At 33.4% G+C, this 22,500-nt stretch overlaps 1 protein-coding gene across 5 annotated transcripts in view; it reads left to right on the top strand.

Moving 5' to 3' along the window:
- Positions 1-22,500, top strand: part of LOC136840007 (uncharacterized) — a 199,826-nt gene that overhangs the window by 91,445 nt on the left and 85,881 nt on the right. For 3 of the 5 annotated variants that reach the window (XR_010853494.1, XM_067106288.1, XM_067106289.1), the window contains one exon: positions 16,058-16,156. The exons of the other annotated variants lie outside the window; for them this stretch is intronic. The gene's annotated coding sequence lies outside the window, so the exon portion shown is untranslated. The remainder of the gene's footprint in view (positions 1-16,057; positions 16,157-22,500) is intronic. 5 annotated transcript variants of the gene reach the window in all.

A 22,500-nucleotide genomic window follows, 5' to 3' on the forward strand; every position in this document is an offset into this window, starting at 1 on the left:
TACATACATCAGGTATACATGGCAGTCTTTCAATCACTGTATGAAATGAGAGAACAAACATTGAATATCAATGTAATGGCCATGTTCTTCAATAGTGAATACATACACACTATACATAAATAAACACACAATAGCACACATAATCATTCAAGCATTGTATAAAACAACATATAAATAGATGGCATTTAAACAAACGGTTTAACACAAAGAAGCACAGAAAAGCAGGGCGCTTCAACAAATGGCCCAACCACACAAAGGAACCAAAAGCATCGTTTGTCACCTAAATCAAAATGTAAAATCGTCCCGTCCGACGTAAAACAATGAACGATTACTCAGTGAACAATACCCGAAACGCATAAAGGTCCGAACAAAGGCGTATCAGCGCCATCGCCCATCTATCAGTGCCGTTCAGTGCTTGCCGATGCTGTGACGATCGCTCCATCTCGCTTCGTGAATGGATAGGAAAGCGCAGCCACGCGTTGATAGTGTCTGGTTCTCTGTCTGTCTGTCTGTCTCTCTCTGTTTGCTCTAGAGAAGAGGAAGAAGAAGAAGCAAAAGAAGGGACAGAAGAAGAAGAAGAAGAAGAAGAAGAAGAAGGAGCAGTACAAGAGAAGAAGAAGAAGAAGCAGCAGCAGCGGAAGAAGAAGAAGAAGAAGAAGAAGAAGAAGAAGAAGAAGAAGAAGTACAAGAGAAGAAGAAGAAGAAGAAGAAGAGGAGGAGAAGAAGAAGAAGAAGAAGAGGAGAAGAAGAAGAAGAAGAAGAGAAGAAGAAGAAGAGAAGAAGAAGCAGAAGAAGGAGAAGACGCAGAACAAAGAGAAGAAAAAGAGGCAAAAGAAGAAGAAGAAGAAGAAGAAGAAGAAGAAGTAGAAGAAGAAGAAAAAGCATAATGGATTATCCTTTTTCTGGGTCAGTCGAGTAAGAGGGGATCTAGAGTACTGTGCTTATCATCTCTCCAACTGTAACACAGCAAATGTCAAAGAGCGTATTATAAGCTAGCAACATTCTGCTCCGAGGATGGCGAGGAAAGTCTTGTCATATCCTATAGGATTTTGTAGGATTTCCGACCATGTTCCAGGGCGATGCGTGGGTGGGGTTACGAGTAGGATGCTGTAGTGTGGTCACGAAGGATATTGTAAGGATTATATTACTAGAATTTATATTTGTATGCCCAGGAGAGAGTAAGATAGATGGAAGGTCTCATAGGTGAAGAGCAGTGTGGCTTACTGGCGCTAAAACAAGGAAGGTATTGGTTCAAGCGTTTATGAAACAAATGTATGAGATGTTTAGGAAATATATTTATAATACAGAAGTTAATTTTTTAGAAGCTAATGAATATTTTAAGACAAAAACAAAATTTCTGTAATAATGTGGAGACGAAAGTGTAATTAATTTTGAATAAAATGGCTGAGGATGGGATGATTAAAAAATGCCACGGAACGAGGAAAAAGCCTTGCATATAGCCCATAGCGTGGCTGATGTTTCCAGGCAATAATCTTTTAATCTGTGACACTTAATTGGTGAAACTAAAGTGCAGTTGCAAGGACTAAAGAAAAAGTCTGGGATTTTCAAGACGGAAATGGAACAGTTGGATGTTGACTTAAGTAAAGTCATAAAAGATGGTCATTCAGTATGCTACAGTATGACTTATTAGTGAATATATATGTATATATATATATATATATATATATATATATATATATATATATATATATATATATATATATATACATACATATATATATACATATACATTTTTTTTACGAGAATTGCTTAAGAAAGTATTATGTACAGAAACCACACACACACACATACACACACATGTATACATATATGTATGTGTGCTTGTGTGTGTATGTGTGTGTATGTGTGCTCTCTGGCACATAATAATAATTTTCTAAGCAATTCTGGTTAAATGTTATTACAAACGTGGCATCCATCACTACAAAAACACATCTCAATTCCCTTTACTTCTCCAAGCTTAAATTTCAGAAAGAAAAATACAGACTACCCCACCAGTTAAATAAATGAACCTATCTCTACAAATCCCAAACGATTTAAGCCACCAAATTCATCTCTAAACCCAAAGCGAAACTTAACTGAACCTCCCTCCCCTCCCTCAACCCCCGGGGTCACGAATTACGAAACCGTGTTGGGCGCATTCGACAACGCTGAGCCTTCGAATATTAATTGGGGCAGAGAGTCAAATGAATCCCGCGGGTATTGCCCGCGATCCGGTGAGAGCAAGGATATTGGCAGTTTCGCGTGCACATTATCATGCGACTGAACGCGGCCTTGCAGAATTTAAATCTGTTTGTTGATGGGTGGTAAGGTTAGGCAATTGTGGGATTATGTCAGGACTTATAATAATAATAATAATAATAATAATAATAATAATAATAATAATAATAATAATAATGATATTTTCAGAATGTCAACCTGTTCTTGTGATTGCACTGTAAAAGACTTAATAATAATAATAATAATAATAATAATAATAATAATAATAATAATAATAATAATAATAATAATACTATATGTCAACCTGTTCTTGTGATTGTATAAGGAATAAATAATAATAATAATAATAATAATAATAATAATAATAATAATAATAATAATAATAATAATAATAATAATACTGAAATTCAACCTGTACTTGTGATTGTATAAAGACTTAATAATAATAATAATAATAATAATAATAATAATAATAATAATAATAATAATAATAATAATAATAATAATAATAATAATAATAATAATAATAATAATAAAATTGGTAACAGTTACTATTATAATATTCTACTATAATGATTATAATTATCATTATTATTCAAGAGAGAGTCTCTTCCTAATATCATTAAAATTATTATTAATATCATTATTATTATTATTATTGCAAGCGTGCAGGTAGCTATCATCTTGCAGGGTAGGCCTCCAATTTGCATAATACCCAATTTATGTTGGAAACCGGATCGGAGTGTTAAGATATATTGGGAGAGAGAGAGAGAAAGAGAGAGAGAGAGAGAACCATTATATATATAATACTTACGTGATGAAATGTCTAGACAGCCCCGAGCGTCAATCTGCTAACACTTGAAATGCAATGTGTCAAGTTGTATCATATCAGTCCCTGGAGAAATTGTCCAACATTCACAGCTGTCATCATACTAAATTGTTCATTTCTTAGTATGATGATTTTCATCACCACGAACGAGTTAGGTGTGGCATATAGGTATGTATATATTCGTACATCAATTCATATATATCTATATATTAACTCTACGAAAATGTAATCATTGCCATTTTAGCCTTTTCGGAAAAGATATTCGATTCTCACTTTTGTAGCAGAGGTTGGAAAAGAGTATAATGCATTCTCGTGATCATTCCAGCGCTTGAAAGAGAATATAATGAATTCTCATCAATATTTCAGTGCTTAGAAGAGAATTTAATGTATTCTCATATTTATTTCAGTGTTTGGAAAGATAATATAATGCATTCACATCATCATTTAAGCTCCTGGAAGATAATATAATGCATTCTCATCATTATTTAAGCTCCTGGAAGAGAATATAATGTATCCTCATCATTATTTCAGGGCTTGAATAAGAATATAATGCAATCTCCTCATGATTTCAACGCTTGGAAGAGAATACAATGTATTTTCATCATTATTTCGGAGCTTGAAAAAGGATACATTACACTGTCATCATTATTCCGGCGCGTAGAAGAGAATATAATGTATTCTATTAGTTAAGCTCCTGGAAGAAACTATAAAGTATCTTCATCATTATTTTAAAAGTTGTAAAAGAATACAATGCAATCTCACCATTATTTCAGCGCTTGGAAAGGAATATAATGCATTCTCATCATGATTCCAACGCTTAAAAAAGAATATAATGCTTCTCATCATTATTTCAGGACCTGGACAAGAATATAACGCCTTCTCATCATGATACCAACTCTTGGAGGAGAATATAATGCATTCCCATCATTATTTCAGCGCTTGGAAAAGAATATAATGCCCTCTCAACATTATTCCAAAGCTTGGAAAAGCATACATTGTACTCTCGGCACTACCGTAACGCTTGGAAGAGAATACGATGAATTCTTATCATTATTTCAGCACTCGCAAAGGTGAATACATTCTCTCATCATTATCTGAGCCCTCCCGAGCATTAAAATGTACATCATAATCATCATTTCAACACGTGCGAAGGTTTTAAATATTTCCCATCACAATTTCGGACTCGGCAAAGAAGCAAACACGATTTTCATCATAATTTTTCCCTGAGCCCGCCAGATTTTAAACGCGTCCTCATTTGGCGTAAATATGACCATTATGGAAATACCAGCGTTTATCAGCGTTTTTCCATTTAATTTGAAAAGTCACCCGACCAGGGAGAGAGAGAGAGAGAGAGAGAGAGAGAGAGAGAGAGAGAGAGGAGAGAGCGAGAGATGCTTATTTTTATTGAACGGGAATAACTTTGATATATTTCAATATAATTTGCAAATCTCTCGCGGAGAGAGAGAGAGAGAGAGAGAGAGAGAGAGAGAGAGAGAGAGAGAGAGAGAGAAGGAAAGTTTTTTATTCGTATTTAATGGAAATAACTTTAATATATTTCGGTCTACTCTGCAACTCACACGGCGAGAGAGAGAGAGAGAGAGAGAGAGAGAGAGAGAGAGAGAGAGAGAGAGAGAGAGAGAGAGAGAGAGAGAGGAAAGTTTTTATTCGTATTTAACGAAAATATAACTTTAATATATTTCGGTTTACTCTGGAACTCACACGGCGAGAGAGAGAGAGAGAGAGAGAGAGAGAGAGAGAGAGAGAGAGAGAGAGAGAGAGAGAGCCAGTAAAAGTTTTTTTAATGGAATAGTTTTAATTTATCTCGGGTATTTCCGCAAAACGATTGACATATCATCATCATTAGGTAAGAAAAAAAACAATAAAAAACGTAACCCAGGGCGTGATAATTGAAAATTAATGATTCTCATTTCCTCATAAAAAGGGAAAGCTAATCAGAGAGAGAGAGAGAGAGAGAGAGAGAGAGAGAGAGAGAGAGAGAGAGAGAGAGAGAAGTTGATAGATATAAACAGGAAATTATGACAAATAATGCCTAATGAAAGATTGAACTGATACATTTATTTGATTTGCTCTAACATTTAATAAAATAAATATGAATGATATTTTTTCGAAAAAAATTATGAGAAATAAAAAAAAAAATTTCGACGTTTTAAAATGTTATATTTTTTCGACTAATGGAGAAGAAATGGACCCACACTTTTGTTTAAGGAAATAGGCAACGCTTTCTTTTCAAAATGGACAATGTTAGCATCAACAACAGCTTAAGAACTGTTGCATTTGTTGCGCACTGTCATATATATATATATATATATATATATATATATATATATATATATATATATATATATATATATATATATATATATATATATATATATACAATATATATATATGTACTGTATGTATATGTATATACATATATATATATATATATATATATATATATATATATATATATATATAAAGATCTATTTTTATTAATCAGTATAGACCATTTTGACCAATATATAAATTTAATTTATTTTTCGGGTGGCCATACCGAAACAAACTAAAAGATATTCAGTCGTTTTCCAGACCCTTCTGGGGTCATATTTCAGGCCCAGGGTTTAATTTTCGGTTGCAGAAAAATAAGATAAAATCGAATAAAGTGAAGTAAAATAAAAATAAAAAAAAAACCAGGGCAATTTGGAACTTCAATATTCCAAACCCCAGTATCCTCAATATTCTGACTTTTTCGAATGAATCGAATCTTTCATCGTACACGAGGTTTATTTGGGTTTATTTGGGTTTATTTTGCTATCACATCCCATTCATTTAAAGAGGAAGGGTTTATCTAAAACCTTTTTTATCTACACCGTCATTTATTCTGACAAAAATGGACGCTGAAACAAATGCTATTGCACAGATTATAATTCGATGCTTTGTTTTCCTAAATTAAGTTAATCTCTCTCTCTCTCTCTCTCTCTCTCTCTCTCTCTCTTTTCACACTGTCTGTCTGTTTGTTTGTTTGCCTTGACACTCTCCTTCTCATTCTTTCTCTCTCATATTGTCTATCTCTTTCTCTTAGTGTTTCTCTCTCTCTTCTCTCTCTCTCTCTCTGTCTCTTCTCTCTCTCTCTCTTTATCTGTTTGTCTCTCTCTCTCTCACAATCTCTGTCTTATATCTCTCTCTCTCTCTCTCTCTCTCTGTTTATATATATAATTCTTATTTTCTCTCTATATATACTATATATATATATATATATATATATATATATATATATATATATATATATATATATGTATATATATATATATATATATATATATATATATATATATATATATATATATATATATATATATATATATATATATATATATATACATACACACACACATAAAACCTGACGTAATTATATGAAAATTTCAACAGCTGTCAGAAAGCAGAAAGATAATCTATTGTACTTCCTGCCAAAGAACTTGAGCGAACTCTCCGAAGCAACGCAAAAATTTGAATGCATTTGTTGAGTAATCCTCCATTCCATTTCGCTTTATGGCAGCCTTAATTATCTCTTTTTGATTAACCAAGTCACTAATCTGGTTGCGAGTGTTCGAATCAACAATTTCATTTGGGAGATTGTACTGCGTGTGTGCTTTTACCAACGGTTCAGCGGATTAAATATATAAACATTTGCTGATGTGAAAACATAAATAAAAAAGATTGTTTTACGCTTTTATCAATAACTCAGTGGATTATATTTTAAAAACAGTGGTTGGTATTAAAACATAGTTGTAAGATTATTGCTTTTCTTTGACCTGTAATTCAGTGGATTAAATTTAAGTTTTTTTAAATGTGAAAACATAAATAACAAGTAAAAACTGCGCCGAAGAGTTTTCTGTATAGCGTATAATTCTCTATGAAACTTTCAGCCATTGCCCATAAAACTTTAGCCGCGGCCCATGAAACTTTCAGCCACGGCCCGGTGGTGGCCTGTGTTGTTGGTACCTACAGCGCTGCCAGACGTACGATTATGGTTAAATTTAACGTTAAATAAAATAAAAACGACTGAGGCTAGAGGGTTGCAATTTGGTATGTTTGATGACTGGAGGGTGGACTATCAACATACTAATTTGCAGCCCTCTAGCCCCAGTGGGTTTTAAGATCAGAGGGCGGACAGAAAAAGTGAGGACAGAAAAAAGTGCGGACGGGCAGACAAAGCCATATCAATAGTTTTCTTTTACAGAAAACTAAAAGAATTATTGTTACACTTTTACAAATAATACAGTGGATTACATTTTAAAAGTTTTTTTTATATAAAAAATGTAAATAAAAGATTACTCATATGCATAGTTGTTAAACTGTATAGCACTCACATCAAACTAGAATTTGATATTGAAATTTTATATTATTATTGGAAATTAGACCTTCCATATCGAGGTTAATGGTGCATTATCTGTAAGGGGGTCGACGTGACCTGACGAACCTCCTGTATAGGAGTGTGAAGCGCGTAAGCCACAATTTGGCAATGAAAGTATGAATAAGGCCGTGACAGTTATTTGAAATTTCTCTGAAGCCATCCCCTGAGAAGAAGAAGAGGAAGACATACATATATATATATATATATATATATATATATATATATATATATATATATATATATATATATATATATATATATATATATAGAATACAACCGGACGCACGTTTGCCAGGTAATGATTTTGAAGCCCCGGTGTAATACTCTGGTAATCGGATTCATTACGGCTGTTTGGCCGATGGCGTTTTCCATCTGATATCAATTGCGTTTCGAACACGTGAAAATATCAGTAGATATTAACGATTCTCTCTCTCTCTCTCTCTCTCTCTCTCTCTCTCCTGAAAACATTCTGATCGTATGAGAGATTGGGGACCACAGAGAGAGAGAGAGAGAGAGAGAGAGAGAGAGAGAGAGAGAGAGAGAGATTGATTCGGTTCATTGTCATTCTCTATTTATTTTTCATTGTATATCTGTTCTCGCTCCCTCTTGGGAGGATAAATAAATAGATTTTTGTAGATAGACAGGCTGAGAGAGAGAGAGAGAGAGAGAGAGAGAAATCGTTACCTAAGCTTGGAGTAGCACAATAAACAAAAACCTTTAGACCTAACCACTGGTTTTCTTTTTTCTTTCGTCAATGATTGGCCTCACTCTAATGACGCCCCAATCATCCTTGGCAATAGACTAAGCTCTCTCTCTCTCTCTCTCTCTCTCTCTCTCTCTCTCTGGGTCTATCTATATATCCACATAATCTTATTATCTGTCCTTTCAAGAGAAAGCGAGACGAGAGGTAAAATGGAAAATAAATGAAGATTAAAATGAACCGAATTAATCTCTCTCTCTCTCTCTCTCTCTCTCTCTCTCATTCTGTTTATCTTATTATCTATCCTCTCAAGAGAGAGCAAGGCGTGAGGTAAAATGAAAAATAAATTGAGAATAGAAATGAACCGCATTAATATCTCTCTCTCTCTCTCTCTCTCTCTCTCTCTCTCTCTCTCTCCTCAAGAGAAAGTGCGCCGAGAGATATGATGATAAACAATTGTAAATGAATGGAGGATGAAACGAGACCAAGTTATTCTCTCTCTCTCTCTCTCTCTCTCTCTCTCTCTCTCTCTCTCTCTCTCTCAGTCAGTCAGAATGATTCTAATGTTGAAATTACAGAAAGAGTTTATTGCAAACATACGTAATGGCATGCCAACGAGATAAATAAACAAATAAAAACCACATTAGAGCACTGACACATGTGTTTATGATATTCAAAACAAACAGGTTCTAATTGAACGTCTGGTTCTGAATAAACAAATAAACATTCATTGAAAATAAACATTCATTACTCACTATTTACGCTATGCTGTGAAAAAACATCGGAAAAAATCAAGTTATGAAAATGGTATGAATATTTTTTTTCTAAATTGGGACCGATTTCTGTTGTGAGTGCAACTTTTCAATTATATACAATTTATATATTTGTGTTAACAAGTTAAAGTTGGTGTTAAAATTTTCAGTTGAATTGTTCAGTGTTGCAGTTAATTTTAATTCAGTATTTTTAATTTATATTAATCAAACAAAAATCTGTAAGAATCATTTAACTGAATGCAGTTAAATTGCCGAAAGTTAAACTCAAGGCATCAGTGGAATGATAACAAGATTTTTACGAGTCCTCAAACCTCCGCCAAGGCTATACATTTCACACTAACCCAAACCTAAAATTTCCTTTCTCTCCAAATGCTGCTTTCTCATCTCTCCCAGAATCTAGCACCGTTACGTCAGAGATTCTCCAATCAGAATCGTTGCATTTTTTAGTCGGAGTCATCTGGGATTCTTCTTCTGTACAAGAGATTTGAATCCACAGATTTTTCTACTAGAGCGTAAAGTACGAGAAAGCTCCCGTAACGGGGGTGTGTACTGTCATCACCGCACCTCACGGCGGTGAACTGTAGGCATTACTTAAGGTTCCTTTGCGGCGTCCCTTCGGCCCCTAGCTGAAACCCCTTTCATTCCTATTACTGTACCTCCGTTCATATTCTCTTTCTTCCACCTGACTTTCCTCTACGCTCTTCTAATAATTATTTCAGTAGTGCAGCTGCGTGACCTTCCTCCTGTTACACCTTTCAAACTTCCTTTTCTCACAACTTCCCTTTCAGCGCTGAGTGACCTAATCATAGTTTCCAGCTCATGACCTTTGGCCTAAATTTTATATTTCAGTGCCAATATGGGAAGGTGAAATTCCTCCCACACCCATCCCTGCTTTTAACAAAGCAAATGCATTGTAATTTTTCATGAAATATCAATAACAATATACCTGTCATTATTTTATTTAATGTTTATGTTTTCCATTTGTTCGCTAGAATGGGAGTGTATTAGTTTTTATGGCCCAAATATAGACCTTTTTGAATTTTATACTAGTCATAAAAGATACGCCTTTTTAGAAAAGAAAAATAAATTTCACCCTCGGTATATAGTAACTGCTACGATTCAATTAAAGAATAACTTATCAGGCAGAAGTAAATGAGATTAAAACGCAAGATAAAGTACAACAGAAAAACTGACTTCAGTTAGGAAATGATGAAATAACTGACATAGCAGCTCTTTTGAAAAGAGAGGTTAAGAAGAACCACAAATTGAATATAATTTCTAAATATCTCACTACCTCTTTCCCCTGCCAAATCTGCATCCTTTAGGTAAACTTGTGCCCCAAACCTCCATGGCATTACCCTCTTAAAGAACAGGACAGCCTTGGGGCGCTATCTACCTCCACGTTCTTCTCGTCTTTGGGTATATTAAAATTCATCTCGAATGTCTTACGTTTTTTCCGTAGGGTCGATTTTGTTATCGAAGTCTCCGAATCTTGAATCTTATTTATCTGTCACTTGGTCACAAGAATAGAAATGTGGGGTTTGTAGAATTCGTAGAATTCGTAGCTGCTGGAACCTGTTTTTGTATTCTACAATGACGGTCCTCTTGGAAAACTCTGTAGCAAATACTGACGATGGTTTCTTTTTTTTTAACTTTCAGTATGATGACTTTCTCATTCTCTTCTCGTTCATTATAGCATTGTGAGCTCAAAGGACATCTTGTGTCTTTGAGCACTTTACACTGGAGCTCTAAATGATTCCTCAAACCACAAAAAACAACCGAAAATGAAAAAATCAGAGATGAAGCATTCTTTCCGCATCATGTAATTATAAGGTAACATTGGGAACCAGTATGTTTGCCTTTACATACTTACATACATACATACATACATACATACATACATACATACATACATACATACAACCTATTCATTCATATTTTTTCTAATAAGTATGCTAGTAACACAGCAAAGATAAGATTACTGTACTCCATCTTAACTCATCCAAACTCACATAAACAGTATAGTTTCCTCTCCTTCAAATAAACATGCACATAAAATCACAAAGCTGGCATAAGGCCTCACGAAAAACGAGTATAACATTTTAAATTTAAATCACAAATACAGGCAAATATTACCAGCTGTTGGAAAATGCTTGGCCTGCAAAGAGTGCCGATTGAAGCGACCCAAATCATGAACTGAAAAGAATTTATTGTACGACTTGACTTAATTATTATTTACTCGTGTGTACGCAAAATCACAGTCGAGACTACTGGACCTTTATATCCGACATCATCGGTGAAAATCATCCAAAGGTCACTGGAATTAAGCAGGAAGGGGTTATGAAACTAAAATGATAGGTCAGATTAAAAGCCTTTCAATAAAAATGGAACTAGAATTAGATTATAAGTATTTTACACTGATAGGTCAGGTTAAAAGCATTTCAATAAAGATGGAACTGAGATTAGATAATAAGTATTTACACTGATAGGTCAGGTTAAAAGCATTTCAATAAAGATGGAACTGAGATTAGATAATAAGTATTTACACTGATAGGTCAGGTTAAAAGAATTTCAATAAAGATAGAACTGAGATTAGATAATGAGTATTTACACCGGTAGGTCAAATTAGAAGAATTTCAATAACAATGGAACTGGAAGTAGATAACAGATACTCAAACATTCGAATGTAACTGAAAACAATAAGGATACAATAATAAAAAAATTAATAAAGAAAGAAAAATATAACAAGTTATAAACACAAAAACGCGGTAAATGTAAAAAATAAATAAAAATACTGAAACAGAACGAGAGTAAAATAACACAAAAACATTTGAAGATTATCTGAAAACAAGCCAAAAGAGACCACGAAAAAAAAAAAAATACTATTCGAAAATAAAATCCCCCAATAAATGACTAGAACAAAAACATCACCAAAAATCAAATAAAATATAAAAAAAAAACAATGAACCCTTGAAACATTCAGGCCTCGTCTTCAGCGGAAGAGACAAATAGGCAGCTTAAGCTTAAGGAAGACTGATGGCTTGAAAACGTGTCTGTGTCGGAGTAGAAGCGTGGAATTATAAACCAAGTCTTGTGCGACCTGAACAAGACGCGTTCAGGTTTGGCTGTTTGTCGTACAAGGCGTTCGTTCCATTGGTAAACGATTCTCGAACTCGGGAAAGGTTAAAATACAAATACTTATGCTTCGTTTAACGATTGCCGCGTTGTTTCGGGTAGAAATACCCTTGGTAGTACCTTCAGTAGTTTTGAAATTTGTATTAGAATCTCATGAGGTTTCTCTGTAGGAACTGTTCTTCTTTTACTTGAAATTTGAAGTGATTTAAAGTTGAAGAAGTTGGACAGCGAAGTAGTAAAAGACTTGTGGGTGAGATGGCTGTGTTTTGCATAGAGCTGGTGTAGATGTTATCTTAAGTAGTTTAGTGTGATTTCGTTAGGTTTCTCTACAGGAACTGTTCATCTTTGGGGGTGAAATTTGAAGCATGATAAAATTAAAGGAGCTGGACAGCAAAATGGGACGAGGGCTAAGGGAAAAAATAACCTCTTATACATAAGATAAATAAAAAAAGAATGTCAAATTGTTTAAAGACACAGATTTAAAGAATGTCATATAAATGGTATCTGAAAATCCTTGTAAAAGTTATCCTGGTATCTGATAATACCTGTAAAAGTTATCCAGGTATCTGAAAATTCTTGTAAAAGTTATTCAGGTATCTGAAAAGCTTGTAAAAATTATACACAAGGCAAATAAAACAAGATATGTCAGATTGTTACAGACGCAGATTTATATACCGGCGCCTGAAAATCTTTGTTAAAATCACCCAGGTATCTGAAAACCTTTGTAAAATCACCCAGGTATCTGAAAACACCTGTAAAAGTTGCCCAGGTAACTGGAAACGCTTGTAAAAGTTATATACGAGGCAAATAAAACAAGATTTCCAAATTGTTTACAGACACGGATTTGAAGAATACCACACGGAACGACAACTTAAAATGCTCGTAGAGGTTTCTTCGGTCTGAGAGAGAGAGAGAGAGAGAGAGAGAGAGAGAGAGAGAGAGAGAGAGAGAGAGAGAGAGAGCCCACACCCGCGCACCTTTCAATTTCTATTTTATTTTCTGCACTTTATCGTCGAAGATAGAATGTGTCAACTACAGAGGTTTCCAATAGTTCCTCGATATTATTTCGAGGAGGGAAGGGATAAATAAACCGTCGGCCCTCGAGGGGAGCCGCCGTTTCCCCAGAAGCCGTGTGTCCTCTCCTTTTTCGGAGGAGAAAGGGCTGGCTGTGACTTCAGAGATAAACAAACACAGATATTATATATATATATATATATATATATATATATATATATATATATATATATATATATATATATATATATATATATGTGTGTGTGTGTGTGTGTGTGTGTGTGTATCTTTCTGGTTACTCAGAGAACATGGAACGATTTCATACGAGACGAAACTTTGGACAAAATTAGTAGACGAAAGGTGAACACGAGATAGAAACACCTGGAAAAGGCTCATCAAAAACAGCGACCCCGACTAGGGATTAAGCTGAGAAGAAGAAGAAGAAAGAAGAAGAAGAAGAAGAAGAAGAAGAAGAAGAAGAAGAAGAAGAAGAAGAATGTTCTCCTAATGTGGCTGGCTCTAAGAGAGAAAAAGAATACAGTCAGTATCACGATTTAATTTCCACGAATGTTTCCTATACATGCACATAAGAAGCTCATCAGGAAGATTCAACGCCCTATAAACACACTGCGCCACTGACCTCTATCTTTCAGACACTAACTTCCTGGATATAAGTGAGTTCCAACTTTTGCACTACCCAGCCTAGCTAGAATGTTTTCGATCTCCCCTGAATAAGTTTTCACCAGGTCGTAGCATTTTTCCCCACTAGCACCAACGACCAAAACAGACCTATGCCCCCAAAACCATTCAAGAGAGATTATGTCATCTGGATTCGACGATTACAAAGACTAGTCCTAATATGCCCCACCTAAGCCAGAATGTTTACGATCTCCCGTGAATAAGTTTTCACCAGATCGTGGTATTTGTCCCAACAAGCATCCACGAAAACTATAGACCTAGGTCCTTGTAGGCCTATTAGATACTTGACGAAGAAGCAGTCACAAGCGTTTAAGAGACTATGCTATCTGAAATCGACAGTGCGTTAGTTTTCACCAGATCATGGTATTTTTCCCAACTAGCACCAACGGGAGAAAATAGATCAAGGTCCCACTAGACTTAGATACCATACGAAGAAGCACTCATCAAAGAGATTATGCCATCTGGATTCGACGACTTCGAAGACTAGTACTAATAAGTACTAACTCGTTAGCATATCACGTCTCAATTATTGTCCTAACCAACCTGCCCAAATCGCGTGGAATTTTTATGGCCCTGTGAGCGAGTGGACTCCAGCACCGATGATAATGATTCGCTGGGAGGATCTGGCATAAATGCATGCGTGCCATTATATTAGTGTCCTGCCGAAGCTGAATTTCAGATTTATTGGCGTTTTAAAGACGAGATCCTTGAGCGACGCAGTCATAAATCAGGTGTCTTTAGGGTATCCGGTATCGTCAGCAGAAGGTGGACGATATTATCGTCGGAATGGGGCCGATATTATCGTCAGAAGGGGGACGATCTATATATATATATATATATATATATATATATATATATATATATATATATATATATATATATATATATATATATATATATATATATATATATATATACATATATATATATATATATATATATATATATATATATATATATATATATATATATATATATATATATATATATATATATATATATATGTATATTATTGAGATTTTTTATTTCAGTTATTGAGATCTTACTTTTATTTCAGTATGGCAGACATTTTTAAAATCATATTAATATAAGTAAAATTTTTTAATTTGTAGATGTATTATTATTCAATACATCTCAAAATGTTGAGGAAAATTTCCCTACACTTTTTACAAATCTCTTTCACAGTTCCATTACTGGGACATACTAGAGTTTAAAAAAAAAGCAATTTACAATTTTGTAGAAGTTGTTATTTCAATGGACTGTGAAACAGCCTTCCAGAGGATGTCGTGGAATTGGAACTTCAGAAGTTCAAGCGAAGATGCAATGCATTACTAACCTAATACTGTTCTTCTTGTATTTTGATACATTTTTATCTATTTATCTATTTATTGATTTATTTTCTTTGATAAGTGGTATCTCTTCTTTCTGTATTTCCCTTTACTTCCTCTTACTTCCTCCTAATCAACACCATATTCTGTGGAAGCTTGAATTTCAAGTCAGTGGCCCTGTGGTGGGCGTGTTCCATATGAATAGGGTGCGTTTTCTGAATAATAATAATAATAATAATAATAATAATAATAATAATAATAATAATAATAATAATAATAATAATAATAATAATAATAATAATAATAATAATAATAGTTTTTTTTTAAATTTCTGGACGCTTTTAATCGACAAACTTACTGCAGAATAGATGCTCTATTTACAACAAAAATAATAATAATAATAAATATAATAATAATAATAATAATAATAATATTAATAATAATAATAATAGTATGTTCTTTGTATTATTATTATTATTATTATTATTATTATTATTATTATTATTATTATTATTATTATTTTTATTAAACTACTGGACCCTTTTAGTCGACAAACATATTGCAGATTAAATTCTCTATTTATAATAATAATAATAATAATAATAATAATAATAATAATAATAATAATAATAATAATAATAATAATAAAAATTCATGACAGATATTGAGGAATCATTTCCTCTACTATTTAAATCCGCCTTCTCAATTTCCATGAAAAACTACAGAAAATATTGCTTTTCGTTCATACACTTCCACCACCAACTCCCAGCTCACAACCAAAGGAAATCTCACAGTCCCTTCGAATCTGTCATTCTGAACGTCATCCCAAAAGATTTACGTTCTATATTTTCTGTAATCACTTTCATTTTACCTTCTTGTCAGCAAGACCCACTACCTGACCTCCGGTTCCGTTTCTTCCTGCAGGTATCAGTTCGCCAAAACCTCTCGGAAGCTGTTGGGTTGTCTGGTGTCCTTCTTCCCTTGCCAGAATGGGGCCTGTCTCCCCCCCTCGCTCTTCCATAGGTATTATTATTATTATTATTATTATTATTATTATTATTATTATTATTATTATTATTATTATTATTATCCAATGTGTCGATGACTAAAAGTATTCAGTTATGTACAGTATTATTACTTATATTATTAACTTTATTTATTATTATTATTATTATTATTATTATTATTATTATTATTATTATTATTATTATTATTATTATTATTATTATTATTATTATATTATCCATCATACCAATGAGAAAGCAATTCGTAATTATTTTGGCATAAAAAATATTCAGTAGTTTATACTGAACTTTATTATTATTATTATTATTATTATTATTATTATTATTATTATTATTATTATTATTATTATTATTATTATTATTATTATTATTATTATCAGAGAATTTAATCTGGAATAATTTTTTCCGCTTAAAACATTCGATCATTAACAATGAACTTATAATTATTATGAAAAAATATCCCCCATAATTACATCGTATGTACTAAATTACTGAACTATTTTACAAATTTCATTGTACTCAGTCAGTAATTCCAGCAAAATATAAACCTAACATACTTCCCTACTCTTTTGAATTTCAAAATCTAAAAATTCCTTTTTGTATGACTAAACAGGAAACATTTTCCAAAAAAATTTTTAAAAATAAGAAAACTGCGTTTTCCATTTTTGGTAGACCGTAGAAGCAATCATAAATTTAACCTATTCTGCCCTGGGCTATGTCGCTTCACGCAGGCGCAACAGAAACAGATAATTAAATTTCGGCGATTCGATAGTTATACTCCCCACATGGAACCGTACTCTTGCCGGTTGAAAAAATACAGGCAGGCTTGCAAAAATTGTTAGGTGCAATTGCAAAAGAAAACACTGCGGGGGAATTTGATTCTTGAAACTCTGAGTCAACTGGAATCTATTCCATGGGTATGGAATAGGCTGGAATAAACATGGAATTGATATTTTCGTTATTAACCCAAAGTCTATTCCATGGACATGGAACAAACTGGAATAGACATGGAACAGGCATATTCATTACTAATCCGAATTCCATTCGATGGGCATGGAACAGGACTGGAATAGACATGGAATGGGCATTTTCATTACTAACCCAAAGTCTATTCCACGGACATGGAATAGGCTGGAATAGATATGGAATTGATATTTTCATTACTAACCCAAAGTCTATTCCGTGAGCATGAAATAGGTTGGAATAGACATGGAATTGATATTTTCATTACAAACCCAAAGTCTATTCCATGAACATGGAACAGACTGGAATATACATGGAATAGACATTTTGTCACTAACCCAAAGTCTAATTCATGGACATGGAATAGGCATGGAATAGACATAGAACAGGCATTTTCATTACTAACCCGAATTCTATCCCATGGTCATGGAACAGGGCTGGAATAGACATGGAATTGATATTTTCATTGTTAACCCAAAGTCTATTCCATGGACATGGAACAGGAATGGAAGAGATATGGAATAGTTATTTCCGTTACTAACCCAAAGTCTATTCCTTGAACATGGAATAGACATGCGTGTCTAACCCAAAGTCTGAAATTTTGTGTTGGTTAGCAAATTAAGACCATTTTAGGTGATAATGCTATTGGTGGGTCCTTATGAAGATTTCTGGGTAGATTTTGGCCTCGAGGTAAAAGCAATCATTTAGATTGAAAAGCAGAACCGAAAACATTTCAAAATATTATTGTAGTTTTACCAGTTTGAGCGAATTATTCCGTTAGATTTTATTGCTTACCCAAAACATGTCTGCCAGTAATAAAGAATATTGTATTGCAGCATGCATACATACATATATATATATATATATATATATATATATATATATATATATATATATATATATATATATATATATATATAGAGAGAGAGAGAGAGAGAGAGAGAGAGAGAGAGAGAGAAAGAGAGGAGTAAAAATATTATGTAATTGTTTTCATATAAACACAAGTATACGAACACGTATATGCTTGAACAAACATACTCACAATCCCCTTAAAAGAAAAAGAGTAAAAGTGTAAAAGAAAATAAAGAAAAAAAAGAGAGGGTGAAATGATTACGAGGACCGTGTTAGGCTCCTGCCAATAAACTGTTTGAGAGGCGTTTCAGGGTCCATGATAGAGGTTGACGTAACACACACGAAATTCGTTAGAGTTACGGGTTTTTTGGGCCCCCACAGAGAGAGAGAGAGAGAGAGAGAGAGAGAGAGAGAGAGAGAGAGAGAGAGATAAATGAGAACTGGAGAGTCAGGGAGAAATTATTTGAAAAATAGGTAATGATAAAAGAAGCAGAGAGAGAGAGAGAGAGAGAGAGAAGGTTGGAAAGATAAAAATAAGAACTGGAGAGTTAGGTAGAAATTGTTTGAGAAAGAGATAATGATAAAAGAAGGGGAGAGAGAGAGAGAGAGAGAGAGAGAGAGAGAGAGAGAGAGAGAGAGAGAGAGAGAGAGAGGAGAAAAGATAAAATAAGAACTGGAGAGTTAGGTAGAAATTGTTTGAGAAAGAGATAATGATAAAATAAGGGGAGAGAGAGAGAGAGAGAGAGAGAAGGATGAAAAGATAAAAATAAGAACTGGAGAGTTAGGTAGAAATTGTTTGAGAAAGAGATAATGATAAAAGAAGGGGGAGAGAGAGAGAGAGAGAGAGAGAGAGAGAGAGAGAGAGAGAGAGAGAAGGATGGAAAGATAAAAATGAGAACTGGAGAGATAGGTAGAAATTGTTTGAGAAAGAGATAATGATACTAGAAGGAGAGAGAGAGAGAGAGAGAGAGAGAGAGAGAGAGAGAGAGAGAGAGAGAGAGAGAGAGAGAGAGAGAGAGAGAAAAGGAAGTTGCTTATAGAATGATAATTAGCAATTTGACATTATTCAGTTATTATTCTATTTCCTTCGTCATCTACAAAATCCACGATACAGAATCTCCACTTTAAATTCCAAAGTCCAGAATTAAAACAAAACGGTATATATTATTATTATTATTATTATTATTATTATTATTATTATTATTATTATTATTGTTGTTGTATTATAGTTTTATGTAGTTACAAAATCCACAATACACAATCCCCAGTTTAAATTGTAAAGTTCAGAATCAAACCAAAACAGCATATTATTATTATTATTATTATTATTATTATTATTATTATTATTATTATTATTATTATTATTATTATTATTATTATTATTATTATTATTATTATTATTATTTTATCTAGTTACAAAATCCACGATACAGATTCCCCAGTTTAAATTATGAATTTTTAAACCATTAAAAATCAATCAAAATTTTCATCCAGGTCATCCAAAGAACATTTACATCCTGATGCATTCAGGCCCGAACATCTGTCCTCCAAATATTTGATCAAACCACACAACCAAACACGCAGGAAAACGGGTTTTTCCATTTGCGTAGGACGTTACCTGTTTACCAGTCTGTGTTTTTAATCTACTTTCCCGATTGGAAAATGGAAAAAGTTTCAAAATTTTCCAATTTCATAAAGTGGGTCCTAAATATTTAGATCTGGGTTTAGCTGTGTGGCGTTCCAACTTCTTTGGGTAAATGAATTTTTATTAAATGATTTTTATACATTTTTATTCATTCATTTTCATTGATTTATTCAGAGAAATGTCTGGATAATGAAGAAGGAATTTTCAAACGTTTTATTCTTAAGTAAATAAAAAGTAACTGAACACTGGTGATGAAGAGAGAACAGAAATAATGACACTGTTTATTATTATTATTATTATTATTATTATTATTATTATTATTATTATTATTATTATTATTATTATTATTATTATTATTATTATACAGTTTTCAAATTTTCTTCCTGACTCTCTCTCTCTCTCTCTCTCTCTCTCTCTCTCTCTCTCTCTGTTATTATTATCTCTTTTTCATATATATTCTCATGGTTCTACACTCCTCTCTCTCTCTCTCTCTCTCCTTCTGTAATAATTATCTCTTCTTCATATATATTCTCATGGTTCTTCACTCTTCTCATATCTCTCTCTCTTCTCTCTGATCAATATAAATTACTTCCGTCGGCAAACATGGACCATTGTGAATTTGGGCTGTAATCATCAGGGTTCTGCGTCAGTTTTAAAGCTGTCGTCCTTTCATACGAAGTCGCAGGCAGTAATTAATGCTCGTGATTATATATATATATATATATATATATATATATATATATATATATATATATATATATATATATATATATATATATATATATATATATATATGTATGTATGTGTGTGTGTGTATGTATGTATATATATATATATATATATATATATATATATATATATATATATATATATATATATATATATATATATATATATATATATATATATATATATATATATATATATATATATATATATATATATATATGAACAAATCAAATGTAAACATAAACATGAACAATATAAAAAACATCTCTCTAAAACTCTCTCTCTCTCTCTCTCTCTCTCTCTCTCTCTCTCTCTCTCTCTCTCTCTCTCTCTCTCTCTCTCTCAAAAATGTATTTATGAATTCTTAGGATAATTTGACCAAAGATGGACCCTGCGATTAATAACCTACGATTAAATTTTTTGGGAGAGATTAGAATGGAACTTCTGGAGGGAAAATGGTTCACCCTTGACAGAAGTTTGCGAATTCCGGAGACTTATTAAAATCATAATTTTGAAAGGTTTCTCAGATGCTTAATATTTTATAGCCTATTTAGTTATGACTATTTTTCCCTATTTTTAAAGATAAAAAGTAAATATATGTCTTTAAATGGAATGTTATATTTATAGTAGGACATATTTTGACTTTAATTCAACATTTTAGAAAAAAAAATAATTTTATGGAAAAAATAATTTTATCTCACAAATGGCCAAATATAATTTTACCCTTAGATCTTTTTCCTTCGGTTTTCCCAGACTGACCAACCTGTATCGATTGTACGGCCGCTATAAAGGTCACAGAGAGAGAGAGAGAGAGAGAGAGAGAGAGAGAGAGAGAGAGAGAGAGAGAGAGAGAGAGTATCAGACCGCTCTTGTGTAACAAGAGCCTGGTCTGGTAACTTCTTCTCATTATTCAGAGAGCAGCTGCTGTCTTCCTCGGCTCTAATCACAGGCCGTGGAATTTTTAGACTTTCGTTTACCTCTTTGCCTGATTCCAGTGACCTGTTTCCAATGACCTATTTTATCAGAAGAGCCAGTGGTCTCTTATATACGAGGTGGTGGTTCTAGCACCCTCTTGCTTTTTTGGGCTCTCATTTGCGAGACGATTCTGTTATCTTCTCGAAATCGTCTCTCATATAGGAGATCGTTTCTTGAGATATTCCTTTTTATCCTGACAGGTAGAGTTTAAGACTTCTTACTTTTTTTAGTTTTCTGTAAAAGAAAAATATTGTGCTGGATTTGTCTGTCCGTCCGCACTTTTTCTGTCCGCACTTTTTCTGTCCGCACATTTTTCTGCCCTCACTTTTTCTGTCCGCATATTCTGTCCGCACTTTCTCTGTTCGCACTTTTTCTGTCCGCACTTTTTCCGTCCGCACTTTATTCTGTCCTCACTTTTTCTGCCCGTACTTTTTTCTGTCCGCCCTCAGATCTTAAAACCTACTGAGGCTAGAAGGCTACAAATTGGTATGTTGATCATCCAACCTCCAGTCATCAAACAAACCAAATTGCAGCCCTCTAACCTCAATAGTTTTTATTTTATGTAAGGTTAAAGTTAGCCATAATCGTGCTTCTGGCAACGATACAGGAAAGGCAACCACCTGGCAGTGGTTAAAGTTTCGAGGGCTGCGGCTCATACAACATTATACCGAGACCACCGAAAGATAGATCTATTTTCGGTGGCCTTGATTAGACGCTGTACAGAACACTCGATTGCGCCGAAGAAACTTGATCGTATTGATTCTCACAACCAGGCATGGATGTTTAGTCCGTCAATATCCCCATGTTCATTAAATCAAGGCGATAATTGACATAATCGAGACTTGGAATTTACTATAAAACAGAAGAACGTGAATAAATTCTCTCTAAAAGGGGCCGTACCACTGATAGAAGTAACATAAGGGACTTTTCCTTGTTTCCAACGAACTGGAAGAAACCCAGTTCTTAGGAAGTTCGTAAGAAGAGAATTATATTCAGATTTTTCCGCGTTATTGTAAAATTCCAGTCCTGATTATCTCAGCTTTCCACTACATTTTTATTTTTCATACGGATGTCGAATGACCGACCCGCCATACCTGATTGAGAGAATCAACAAGTAAAAATGCGCTGAAGTTTCTTCGTTGCAATCGAGTTTTCTGTACGGCCGGAAAAATAGATCT

The sequence above is a fragment of the Macrobrachium rosenbergii genome, chromosome 7 (genome assembly GCF_040412425.1).
Source record: "Macrobrachium rosenbergii isolate ZJJX-2024 chromosome 7, ASM4041242v1, whole genome shotgun sequence".
Lineage (NCBI taxonomy): Eukaryota > Metazoa > Arthropoda > Malacostraca > Decapoda > Palaemonidae > Macrobrachium > Macrobrachium rosenbergii.